The following is a 13,480-nucleotide window of genomic DNA, read 5'->3' on the forward strand; positions in this document are numbered from 1 at the left end:
GATGCAGGAGAAAGAGGATAGACTTAATAGAGCAATGTCCTTGAGTAAGTAATTAAGAATGGTATCTAGGGCACAAGTGGGATGATTACTACAGCTAACAGCTCAGACCATTCCTTCATAATAACAGGAGAAAATGCACATACAGGGGTACTCAGGAGGTAGGCAGGGGGAAGTTGTGAATTGGGAATTGTGGCATATCTATTCCAACTGTTTTTATTTTCTCAGAGAAACAGGAAGGAAAGTCATCAGTTGTGAAAGAGGACTGCAAAAATGGTGTGAGCATCACTGGCAAAAAAAAAAAAAAAATTAAAGTCTGATACAAAAAAAGGAGTCATCAAGGATATGAAACAGAAACTTTCATACACTATGGGTGGGCATGAAGATCGGTAAGACTACTGGAAAATACTGTGACATTATTCAGGAAAGGCAAAGACATGCCTGCCTGTTCCATGACTCGGCAATGTCATTCCTAGGTATTTATGCTATAGAAATGTGTGTGCTGTAATGCTAGCCCCTGTACAAGAAAAAAACAGCATGACTGCTCTTACAGTAGGTGGTAAAAAAATTTTTTTTAAAGAAACAAAAACTAATCATCAAGGGAGTATTTGCCATTAGGAGGAAGGAAAGGGTCTGTGATCATGAATGAGCATACTGAAGACTTAGCAATGTCCTATTTCTTAACCTGGACAACTGGTTAAATTGTACAAAGAGGTTCTGTGCACTTTTCTATACTGTTCAATTTCACTAAAAAATGGATTCTCTTATGTTTCTCCAAAGAGTTTTATTTTTGTTTGTTTATTTGACAAAAAGTTAATGAGGCTGATCTCAAATTCAGAAATCTCAGTTCAGTTCTTCTAGCCTTGGCTGGAAGCTTGGAATCTTCCCATGTAGGTGTCATTCAGGGCTTGCCCAGATTTGGGGGCAATTGATAGAATTTGGGCTTCCCCTCTTTGGCTCTGTTTGAGAGCTCCTGCCTTATACCTGAACTGCTATGGTTGTCTCAAACTCTATGCTCAGTAAGGCTATGGGTTTTCTATCCATGTTTTGGCTTCCTAGTGTGACAACTGGGACTTACCTTTGGGCTAAAACCTCTAAGAAATTGAAAACCCACTCAGTAATGCTCCCTTCCTCCAAATGTCCACATAAAATGCATACATTATGTGCCTACTTTGGTTTGCTTTCTGATGCCTTCAGATGGTTGCATTTTTTATTTTATGCAAAGTTTATAGTTCTTGTGGAAGAATTATTCTGATAGAAGTTACTAAGAAATTATCAGAAACAGAAACTAGCACTTGCTATGAAAATCCAGGAATTTTGTATCTATTACTTCTAGCGGTGGTGGTGGTGTTCAGTCTAGATAGAAACTCCATGAAATATTTTCTTCTCTCTGTGCTTCTTTGTATTCTTCTTTCCCTGGGGCTGTAAGATTCAATCTCACTGTCCAATTTTAATGCTGCAAGGGCCAAAGATAATAAGAAAGGGGGAAGTGCATAGATAAATCTTTCAAAATATTCCTCTATACATGCAAATGTATCAGGGAAAAGGGAACATATTAAAATCACCATTTGGACAAATTGGGTTGTTGGTCTAGGAGGTATTTTTTTTTATTTTTTATTTTTATTTTATTTATTTGACAGAGAGAAAGGTCACAAGTCGGCAGAAAGGCAGGCAGAGACAGAGAGGGGAAACAGGCTCCCTGCTGAGCGGAGAGTCCAATGTGGGCCTCAATCCCAGGACCTCATGAGATCATGACCTGAGAGAAGGCAGAGGCTTAACCCACTGAGCCACCCAGGCAACTGGTCTAGGAGGTCATAAAGGAGAAGAGTACATGACAGGACAGAGGACAGAAGGGGAAAAAAAGAGAACTGAATGAGACCTCTTAGTTAGGTCCAAGATGTAAAGAAAAGGCCGGCATCTAGTAGTTGAAGGACATGCTCCAAAGGCAGCACAGAGATAAGAAAATGGACAATCCCTAAATTTTAGAATTATAGCCTCGTGGCATTTTAAGCCTAAAAGATACTTATCAGATCATCTAAATCCAAAAGCCCTATTTTGGAGACAGGGAAACTGAGTCTCACACTTTGCCTGCCTCATAATTTCGTCAAGGTCCCCAATCCCCTCAGCCAAGTTTCAGTACTATGGTATTCTTCTTAGCAGCCTGGGACCTGTTCACATTTGTATTTTGATTAATCAATGTTGTGTATGATGGCTTTAGGTCTGAGCCACTCAATTCATTCTTAAACATGCTAGAGAATTCCAATATAGAGCTTTTTGTTCCTTCTCTGTATATCTTGGAGTTTTAATCACAGCAGAGTGAATTGAGGCTTTTTTATGATTGCATAGAATATACCAGGCTCCAACTCTCTTTTCTAATTATGAGGAAAGTCATGTGGCCTGTTATGGACTGCTTGGTATAGTGTCCAGGGATAGATGGCTCATGGGATTTTACAAAGATTAATTCAGATTAGCTCATAAATTTATTGAAGGAGGTATCTATTAGGTGTTCTTGTCAGTCTGTGTGACTGCTATTGACAATAATAAAATGATATGAGTTTCAAACTCCCCTGTCCCATGCTGCCTTCAGATTTAATCATTAGTCAGAATCTACTTTCTTCCCTAAGGTATCTTTTTATTATCTCAAATAAGAATGACAAGTTGAGATCAGTGAATTTAAAAATTTTTATTTTAAATACTACCTCTGTTTCCACAGGTTTATCCTCTCTTCTCAATGTCTGGGTTATAACAAAATTTAACATCTTCTGAGCAAACCAATGTACATCAAAATGATTATAATTGTCTTTTTACTCAAAAGATAGTATGTGCTTCTAATGCCAGCAGTAGTCAGGTGAAGAGAGAGTAAACCATTGTTCACAACCCAAGATCGAGATTTGCTACACTTTCTTTTAAAATGCTGCACTATAGCCGTATGCCCTTCTCCAACCAATAAGAGCCTAAATAATAATTTAACAAATAGTCCCAAAGTATTCGATGTAATCAAAGAGTGATTCTAGCTTTAAGGGAGAATAAGCATAAGTAATGGGGCTTGCTTTTATTTCCTTCTCTTAAGTAAAAAAAAAAAAAAGAAATGTTAATATTTGTACAAATATCCTATTTGTACAAATAGGAACATCTGAATGGCTCAGTCTGTTGAGTACCTGCCTTTGGCTCAGGTCGTGATCCCAGAATCCTGGGATCCAGTCCCCCCATCGGACTCCCTGCGGGGACTCTGGTTCTCCCTCTTGCTCTGCTGCTCCCCCACCTCATGCTATCTCTCTCAAATAAATGAAATCTTAAAAATAAAAAAATAATAAAAATAAGAAAGAAAATAAAATGTACAAGCATTGGGGCGCCTGAGTGGCTCAGTCAGTTAGGCATGCAACTCTTGTTTTCCACTCAGGTCATGACCTCAGGGGATTGTAAGATCAAGCCTGGTGTCTAGCTCCTTGCTCAGCATCAAGTCTGCCTGAGATTCTCTCTCCTTCCTGCTTATGCGCTACTTTGCGCTCTCGCACTCTCTCTAAAATAAATAAATCTTTTTTAAAAATGTACAAACATTTACCATATTACTTTTGAGACCGTAACTGTATAGCCCAAAGGTAATTCAAAATTTAGCACTTGCAAATAACAAAAACAGCAGTCATTTGTTCAGCAACTACTATGTATAGAGTCAAAGAGCAAAAACTATCTTATGCCCAATCCACCAGGGACTTTCAGGTCTCTTCTAATACCCAAAGGATCATTTACCTCTTTTTTTTTCTGGTTTAATATTAAAATCCTCACTAAGAATATTTTCTCCAGTCCCGGATTACTGCCATTACAGTGACAAGCCAGAGAACCGACACAATCTATGATCAGAATTTGTATATGAATAAGACACTAGATCTTAATCATTTTTTAAAGATTTTATTTATTGATTTGACAGACAGAGATAACAAGTAGGCAGAGAGGCAGGCAGAGAGAGAGAGGAGGAAGCAGGCTCCCTGCCGAGCAGAGAGCCAGATGCGGGGCTCCATCCCAGGACCCTGAGATCATGACCTGAGCCGAAGGCAGAGGATTAACCCACTGAGCCACCCAGGCACACCTGGTCATTATTTTTAAGATTCTATTTATTTATGAGAGAAAGACAGAGAGAACAAGTGGGGAGGGGCAGAGGGAGGGGGAGAAGAGTCAGAAGCAGACTCACACTGAAGGCAGAGCCCCACCCAGCCCTCAGTCCCAGGACCTCAAGATCACAAATCGAACGGAAACCAAGAGTCAGACGTTTAACTGACTGAGTCACCCAGGTGCCCTTAGATCTTGACCATTTTTAAACATAAGATAAATTATTTATTATTTCCCCAAAAATATATATAGAAATGTACTAGAGAATAAATACTGATTCAGCAAATTTACAAACTCAATAAAAAGCCCCCACTAGGCTCAGAGATAACCCCTCAGACACTGCCATCAGGGTCCCATGCCAGGGCTCTTACCAGTATCGGTGACTAGCACCAAGGAGCAGCAGCAGAAGGGGGATGTGAAAGAGACAACCCTTTAACTCTGTCACAACACCTCTTTGACTATGCTGGATTTTCCCCCACCATGGCCCTGATAGTTACTGGACTCTATCTCCAATGACCTGGAGAAGATAAAGATGCCAGCTTCCCTCTATCCTCCAGACAATTTTACTTCATTTGAATAAAACTGGTGTGTATATTAATGGACACCTTTTTGCTAACTTGTTTTTTTCTTGTTATTATTTAAATCTAACTCAGAAAGTCCTCTCTCACTAATCATCGAATGTACTCATTCAAAAGACATTATTTGGGTGCCCTTCAGGCGTCAGGCAACACAGAAAAGCAGACCAAAGTAGACAAAGAAGGGATGGGCACCCCAGGCAGAGGAAGATTTTTGCACAGTTTTTCTCATGCCAACCAAGAACATCTTTGGTTGTTCAGTTGCTTCTAACCACTCATCAACAATGATCCATCTGGAACCTTGGGTGGTCTTATGTCTGTTCATCCTTATGCATTAAGGAGAGACTCTGTATCAAGAAAAACAGATTCCATTATAAAAGGACTTACTTCACTGGGAGCTTATAATTCAGCCCAAGTTATTGCTAATTTTTGAAAATGAACCATCAAGCTACTTTTCAAGAAAAATACATGTGAGAATTGGATGGATATCATGGTACTAACTAGATAAATGGCTGTCGGTGTGGTAGTACAAGATTTCATATGGAAAATGCATTTTTTTAATATAATGTTATATGTCAATTATGCCTCAACTTCAAAAAAGAAAAGAAAATGCTTTTTTACATGCATGCCTCAGTGGAGTTACTAGTGCAAATGGCAGGAGAGTAAAGTATAAATGACAGGCGAGAACAGCAGAATCAATAGAGTTCTTAAGATGGATTCTATTTTATATCGTTTTCAAGGGTTTGTTTTTTTTTTTTTTTTAGAAATTCTAATATCCTCTGACTAAAAATGCCTGAATAGATACACTGTCACCTCTAAGATACATGGAACATTGGGTCTTATGATGCTTTAGCAACAAAACTAAAATTCATTTTGTTAAGAGAGAGAGAGCAGGAGAGGGGCAGAGAAAAGAAGAGAACCTTAAGCAGGCTCCACCCTCAGCAGTGCAAGAGCCTGACAGGATCCAGGGCTCAATCATATGACCCTGAGATCAGGACTGGAGCCAAAATCAAGAGGTGGGCGCTTAACCAATTGAGTCACCCAAGCACCCCAAAAATTCATTTTTTCATGTATCATGTTTTCATGCTCCCTGAGTTCTTTACAAAACAAATGCATCTTTAAAGAAAGTAAGAAATATAAGCTGAGAACCATACTTGGCTAGACTGGAAAAGAACACATTTGCTTGTAGTTTAACATTATAATTATATTTTCAATATACAGCATGTCCCTCAGGGTTTTACTTCAGAAATAATCCCCTGTGAGTCTGTCTCAAGACATTAATACGTACATCTGTACATAATATGATTAATACAAAAATATAATGTCTTAAGCTTTAAACAAAGTAAACTAATTTATTCCTTTTAAAATGAGTCTTTATATTATTCCACAAAAGGCATCATGAGTACAGTATTTAATATCAAACTGAAATACAAAAATTAAATGAAAAACTATCTCAAACACAGTCCCTTAATGGTAAATAAAAAAGAAAAATATAATAACCAAATGAAGATGGTATCAAGTAAGACTACAAGCATCTTAGGGAAAAAATAAAGAATGTAACTTTATTTCAGATAGAGATAAAAATATGTGCTTAGTTAACTCTTCCTACTAGAGTTTTCTAAAAACATCTGAAAAGGAGAAGGGAAGTAGGGAACTTCTAGAAGACCCACTCTAGCCAGGCACTGAGGTGGGCTCTGGGGATTCAGTATGGAACAAAACAAATACATCCACTGCCTTTATGAAATTTACATGAGAAATACAAATGAGAATTGAGAAGATGCAGTATGACAAATAGTGAGGAAACAACCAAATGCCATGAAAAAAAAAAAATGAGAAGCTCCACTTTAGTAAGATTAGTACCAATTCCCCACTAATTCACAAAGATAAATACAGACACTAATCGTTGTTGTTGTTGTTGTTTTAATGTTTTTTAGTTGTTCTAGTGGGTGAAAAAAATAAATGACAATATCAGAATTTCAGAAAAACTTTACCTAGTTCTTATCATCACCGTCTTTGGACCAAAAGTTCGTGATTCCTTTTTTCTTGTGTTGTAATGAAGCCAGAGTATTTACTTTATAGAGAATAAAAATATAAAGAATAATATTCCACTTCAAAGATGACTTTTATACATGTTTAACCTCAGTGATGGTACCACACTGAATGAATAGCCCTTGGCCCAGCCAACATGGAAAATATGAGTGGACATACATAACATGGCTGCAGTATTCAATCTGGTCTATAACCACAAGTTCTAGGCCCCATAAAGCTGACTTAGTAGAAACAGATATTGATCACAAAGACAGCTAAAGCAGAGAGACAAACTCTCCATTTCTCCTCATTTTCCCAACAGCTTCTCAAGGTCAAAGAACATGTCTACCTCATTCTGTAAATCTTCATTAGGTCTAGGACAGGGCCATCTACCAAGGGAGCCTTCCAGGCGCCCTTGAGGGAAGAGAAGATATTAAAGGAATTCAGTGAGCTATTTTTACTGAAAGGAAGCACAACAGCTTGAAACAGTGAGTAGATAAACCTGACACACATCTAAGAAAGTGGAAGAAATGAGACTGGAATTGTGGGTAGTGGACAGCCTGAGGAAGGCCTGGAAAACCAGGTCAGAGAGCTGGAACTCTGTAGAAAATGAAAAATCATTATACAGAATTCCAGATACGTTTCTCTTCTAGAAAACTACAGAGCTCTTGGGCAGGATGAGAGGCAGAATTTAGGGAAACTATCGGGATGTGCTTAAAGAAAGGGGAAAGGAATAAGGGCCAAGAGTAAGATGGTAACGGACTCAAAATAATTAATGGTAGGAAGGAATATGGGGAAAAGGGGGAACCAAAGAATACTACAAGATTCTCACTTGTTTGGCTGAAAAAATAATATGTCACTAACAAAGGGAATCGTAAGGAAATCAGGAAGGGAGTAAATGTGGAAACAGCCTAAGAGTTTAGTTATAAGCATGCTGAGTTTGAGGTGATACTAAAGATGTAAATGAAAATACTAAATCAACAGTTTATTATTTATTTGAATTTACCAAATAATCTGCCACCTGCTTTTAAAAAGATTGGGGGATGTGGGTGGCTCTGTTGGTTAAGCATCTGACTCCTGATTTTCGGCTCAGGTCATGATCTCAGGGTGTTGAGATCAAAGCCCACATGGTCGCCCTGCTTGGTGTGAAAGCTGCTTAAGATTCTCTCTCTCTCTCTTTCTCTCTCTCTCTCTGTCCTTCTGCTCCTCCTTCCCCCAGATGCACGCTCTTACTCTCTCTAAAAAACAAAAAAGTTGAATTAACATTTTTAAATTCAAAATGACACATGGTACAATTGTTTTTTTTAATGACAGCAAAACAAAAACCCACTAAAATAATTACAGAAATAGCCATCATCAGATATCAGTGAGTTGTAGGAAAAAATTGAAAATTCAGAGCTAGAGCTGAAAAGTGAGGTAGGTCTAGAATTACAAATATATGCAGGGGTCATCTGCATACAAATATTTTTGAGCATCCACTCTAGGCCAGGCACTATGTTTGGTGCAGAATGTTTAAGAGCAATAATATAGGATCCAAAATGCTATGAAGAAGGTGGTAAGGGAAATAATCAGAGGCTATGGGATTTCTCTTGGAACTACATTTGCACAAAAGCACTATTCTTATTTAGATTGAACATTTTAAGTGTCTTGAAGGCAATTTAATAAGGAAAGTTAACAGTAGGTACAAGCCCCCTCCTCAAATCACGCTTTGGCCCCAACAATGATACCGAACAAAAGAGACATGACCTCTACCCTCATGGAGCGTTCAGAGCAATCTAGAAAAGAAGTCATTTTTTTAAGAGAAGGAAAAAGAGAAGGCAATGAAGGAAAAGAAATTATATGACAGAATAATTCAGATGAGGTGGAAGATGTAATTTAGACTATAAAAATCAAAGAAGGCCTCTAAATGAGTGACATCTGAGCTAAAACAGAAAAACGAGTTGAGGCAAGAGATTTGTAGACAGAGGACGGCACATGCAAAACCCTGAAGCAGGAAAGGGTTTGTCACCTTTGAGAACCAGGGTTAAGAGGTCAGGTTGGCCAGTCAGAACTGGCAAAGGGAAACGGGCACAAAATTAGATTGAAATAGTAAGCTTTTTACAGATGAAGAAACTGAAGCTCAGAGTGGTTAAGTAACATACCCAAGCTTCCCCAGCTGGAAACAGAGCCAGTTTCCGATCCCGCATCAGTATGACTCAAAGACAATATCCCTCGCCAATCCAGCAGACTCCCCAAACCAGATCTGAAGAGTCACCTAAGGTGCTTGTTAACATACAGATTCCTAGGACCTACCCCAAAATATTAGAACGCCCTAGAGGATCAGTTAGAGCCCCCCATAAAAGAGATAGTACATACAAATTGGATAATCTGAGAATTTAATGAAGGAACTGTATTAGTTGCCTAGGGCTGCCATCACAAAGTATCACAAACTGGGTGGCTTAAACAACAGAAATGTGTGGTCTCCCACATCTGGAGGCCAGAAGGGATGTTCCTTCTGAGGACTGTGGAGAGAATCTCTTCCGTGCCTCTCCCCAGCAGCTCGTGGCTTGCTGGCCATCTTTGATGGTCCTCGGCTTATAGATGCGTTGCATGAATTTCTGCCTTCATTTTCACATGACATTCTCCCTGTGTGTATATCTCTGGGTCCAAATTTCCCTTTTCTATATGGATACCAGGCACGTTGGAATAAGGCTCACCCTAACGACCTCAGCTAACTTAACTTGATCATCTGTGAAAACCCTATTTCCAAAGACGTCCCAAATTTCCAAAGGTCACACATTCACAGGTTCTGGGGTTGGGACTCTTAACAACTCTAGGGAGATGCAATTCAACCCATAACTTTTTTTCTACTAAGACGTGGCAGGGAAAGCATGAGGGACAGTACAATACCCCAGACTAGCCTCAGCCATTACCTACCACCCCTCCCTGAGGCCAGCAGTACTCCAACTTCCCTCCTCCAACCTCTTACCCGCTGAACCCAACCAGAAGCCAGAAAGGAGGAACCCATGGAACCATTAATAGAGGTCACCTTCTGGGATGTGGAGCTGGATGGAGAAAACCCAGAGGGGCCCGCTCTCTAACCAGAATGCCCTGAAAATCTTTAAAATCAGGAATGCCTGGGTGGCTCAGTTGGTTAAGCAGCTGCCTTCAGCTTGGGTCATGATCCCAGTGTCCTGAGATCGAGTCCCACATCAGGCTCCTTGCACAGCAGTGAGCCTGATTCTCTGTCTGCCAGTGCTCACTCTCTCTCTCTCTCTCTGACAAATAAATAAATAAAATCTTTAAAAAAAAAAAAAAAATTATAAAAACCTTTAAAAACAGACCCTAGAAAATTCTTATGCTCAGATGTAGTTTAAGAAATGGAATGCCACCATACATTGGTTAGAAAGACAAGGTCTTAAGTATCAGCGACTCTTACTTGTGTAACCTAGGATTTTTCTTTTTTTTTTATGGCGTGCTTTGAATTACTTCAACAAGAAAGGCAGCTATTAATTGGATTTGAGGTAAGAAAGAGTTTCTGTTTTGTTTGTTTGGGTTTTGTTGTTGTTTTTACTTTAACAACCTTTATCAACCTTAAATAACATCCCCATTCTGAAACCTTAAGGCTGGGTGATTTGGGAGATGAAGAGGAATCAGTTATCACCACAGGACCAAGCCTGCCCTGGTACCTCACTCTCAGTGATGGTCTCATTGCTCTGTGATCTTGGGCTCATAGAAACCGTGACTTAATTGAAAAAGCCTGGAGCTCCAACGCAACTCACACATGTGCAAAACCCCACACTGAACGAGCAGGAGGAAAACTAGGACACTGTATCTTTCTCAAAGTAGGGAAGCCCTTATCTCCACGACCTTGTCTGCTTCCCCAGCTTCAGAACAGACGAAACATGCAATGACCAAACCAGGGAGGATGCCTGGGCAGCGCAGTAATTCTATGAATTCATTTGGCTTTCACATATGGGTTGTTTTTCTAGAATACAGGATTACAACATTAGGAAATGCTAATTGTTTCTGCTATCCTGCATGACCTGCCAGGAAGGTGAGATGCAAATTAAGACAATATAATTACAGCTGCTCTTACCCTATTCAAATGTATTTTCCTTCTCCATCAGGATTCAAGTATGGGACTTTTCTTTAGTTTTGTTTCCAGTATCCTACTCTATCTCCCACTTTTCGCCATCTAGGGACTCTATCCTGGTGAAATGTCTACCATCACCCTGAGATAGTGAGGCTTTTTGTTTTAAACAAACATATCAGAACTTCTGCATCCGGATCAAGTCTTATCTTTCTAAATAATCACATTGGGAGGCTAAATACTTAGTTGGCATGGCGCATTTTGATACCAGTGAACTCTCATTAAAATACTATGTCAAAAAAAAAAAAAAACACTCTATCAAATACTACATCAAAAATGCTATGTGGGGGCTCCTGGGTGGCTCAGTGGGTTAAGCCTCTGCCCTTGGCTCAGGTCATGATCTCAGGGTCCTGGGATGGAGCCCCGCAACGGGCTCTCTGCTCAGCAGGGAGCCTGCTTCCTCCTCTCTCTCTCTGCCTGCCTCTCTGCCTACTTGTGAGCTCTCTCTGTCAAGTAAATAAATAAAATCTTAAAAAAAAAAAAAAAATGCTGTGTGGGAGGGGTGTGCTGAGATAGGGCTGTATGGTCCCTTAATGCCCATGGAGAGTCTACAGAGGCAGAAGCCTCTCTTCTCTCCCACCAGCTGTTAAAGGCTCCTCTTAGACTCTTGGCAGCTGCCCATCCTGATTTAGGCCCATTATCCTACCAGGACAGAACTAAATGCCTTACTGATGGAAACTATCCCCCTCCCGCCTCCCTACAAAAAGAAAGAAAGACACAGGGTTGGGTGGGAGGGTAGGGGAGGAAAGGAAAGAAAAGGAAAGAAATCAAAGAGAAATAAATGTCTTCCACTAAGTCTCTGAAAAATCTCTCAATAAGACATTAGGCACTTAAGAATGTTACAAGCGTGAGTCATTTTCCAATAGCAAATACTTGAAGTTGGTGAAGTGTGCAACCACAGAGGATTGGTTAAATATTTTATGGACTATCTGTACAATGAAATAATTTTCTGGGACTTAAAGCTATGGTGTAGACCTGCTTTTACTGACACAGAAACTTGTTAGGTAAGAAAAGCAGGTTACAGAACTAGAAGTAAAATGTGATCTTGTTTTTTTTAAATATGTATGTTTTCATGTATCTTTGAATATGTGTGTAGAGAGAAAAGGGGAGAGAGAAGAGAGGAAAGATTTGATTAAACACCAAGACGTAAGTGGATATTTTTGAGAGATACCAATTATGAATGATTTCTCTCTTTTTGCTTATTTCTATTTGCTAATGTTTCTCCAAGAACTATGACTTACATGGGTAAAAAGTAAAGAGAGCTGCCAAGAAGAAAACTGAGTAGCTGTGGCTGAAGTTGATCATTAAAGTAATAACCCAGCATTTTACTTTATTTTTTTTTACGCTATCATTTACTAAAGCAATATTATGCCATAAATACATACAGTGATTACATTTATATGCAAATCTCAGAAACCACATCTAGTGCTCTTTTAAAATCGTCAGTCTTGGAACACCCGTGTGGCTCACTCATTTAAGCATCTGCGTTTGGCTTGGGTCATAATCTTGTTCTGGGATGGAGCCCCACATCAGACTCTGTGCTCAGTGGAGAGCCTGCTTTTCCCTCTCCCTCTGCCCCTTTTGTAACTCGTGCTCTCTCTCTCTCTCTCACTCACTCACTCACTCACGCATGTGCGCCCTCTCTCTCAAATAAATGAATGAAATCTTTAAAAAAAAAAAAAAAAAAAGCAGTTTCTACATCCCCAACATGAATTAAGTGAAAAAGCAAAATCAGGAGGCAGAAAATGTAGAGTATGCAAACAATTGTTCACAAAAGAAGAGAAAATAAAGAAGATACATTAGACAGGCACCTATGTGCATAAAAGTTATCTGATACTACACTTGATCTTAGCCAAAAGGCTGAGAAGCGATATAAAAGTTATCTGAAAGGTAAAAAGGAAACTTGTAACAGGTTCACCTGTGAGGAAACAGCTGAGCTGAGGGGGACAGGATGTCTGAAACCTGTGAATGGATTACCTAGTCCAAAATGAAATTTCAGTTAGTCGTTTGTACTTCTCAGGGACTTACCTTTTTTATCGTGTATTCCTAGAATTGTACCTAAACGATTGGTGGAGTTGTTCAGTCTTGATTTAATATCAATGATATTCAAATCCCATTTGCATGGCTCTTTTTTTTTTTTTTTTTTCCATATCTACTTGGTCTCTTTTCAAATGTTAAAAGGAAGGAAGATGACCTGGGTAGAAGGAGACAGCCCTTTATTTCACATAGTTTCACCCCATCCTTCTTAATGGTAGGTTTACCAAGGTCAAACAGAAAATAAACCACAGTTGAGAGTTTGCTGCTAACAGACATGTAGGAGGCACACACTCTCATGCATCGTTCTATTTTGGATCCAATATTAACTTCTCATGGATGACAATGCTGCCTCCATTATTTTCCCATTAACGCAGTGCACCCAAGGGGAACATCTGCCCAACACTAATGAGCTATTCACAGGAGAAACAAGAACAGGGTACCCGAAGCCAAGGTAAAACAATTAGAGGGAAAGGAAGACTGTTGGCTCCTGACCTAAATTGAATTGCTTTTAAGAGACAGAAACAGATTTTTAATTATGTAATCCCTTTGTTTCTCATTTCCTTTCAAACTTAAAGGTCAAATTCCCCTTTCAAATGCTAAGGACCAG

General features: G+C 39.3%; 1 non-coding gene across 1 annotated transcript; it reads right to left on the reverse strand.

Moving 5' to 3' along the window:
• Window positions 1-12,523: 12,523 nt before the first annotated feature.
• LOC132000344 (U2 spliceosomal RNA) lies at window positions 12,524-12,708 on the reverse strand. Its single transcript, XR_009399256.1, has one exon. It is a non-coding gene; the product is annotated as a U2 spliceosomal RNA (small nuclear RNA).
• Window positions 12,709-13,480: the final 772 nt, after the last annotated feature.

Source organism: Mustela nigripes, chromosome 13, assembly GCF_022355385.1.
Source record: "Mustela nigripes isolate SB6536 chromosome 13, MUSNIG.SB6536, whole genome shotgun sequence".
NCBI classification, from domain to species: domain Eukaryota; kingdom Metazoa; phylum Chordata; class Mammalia; order Carnivora; family Mustelidae; genus Mustela; species Mustela nigripes.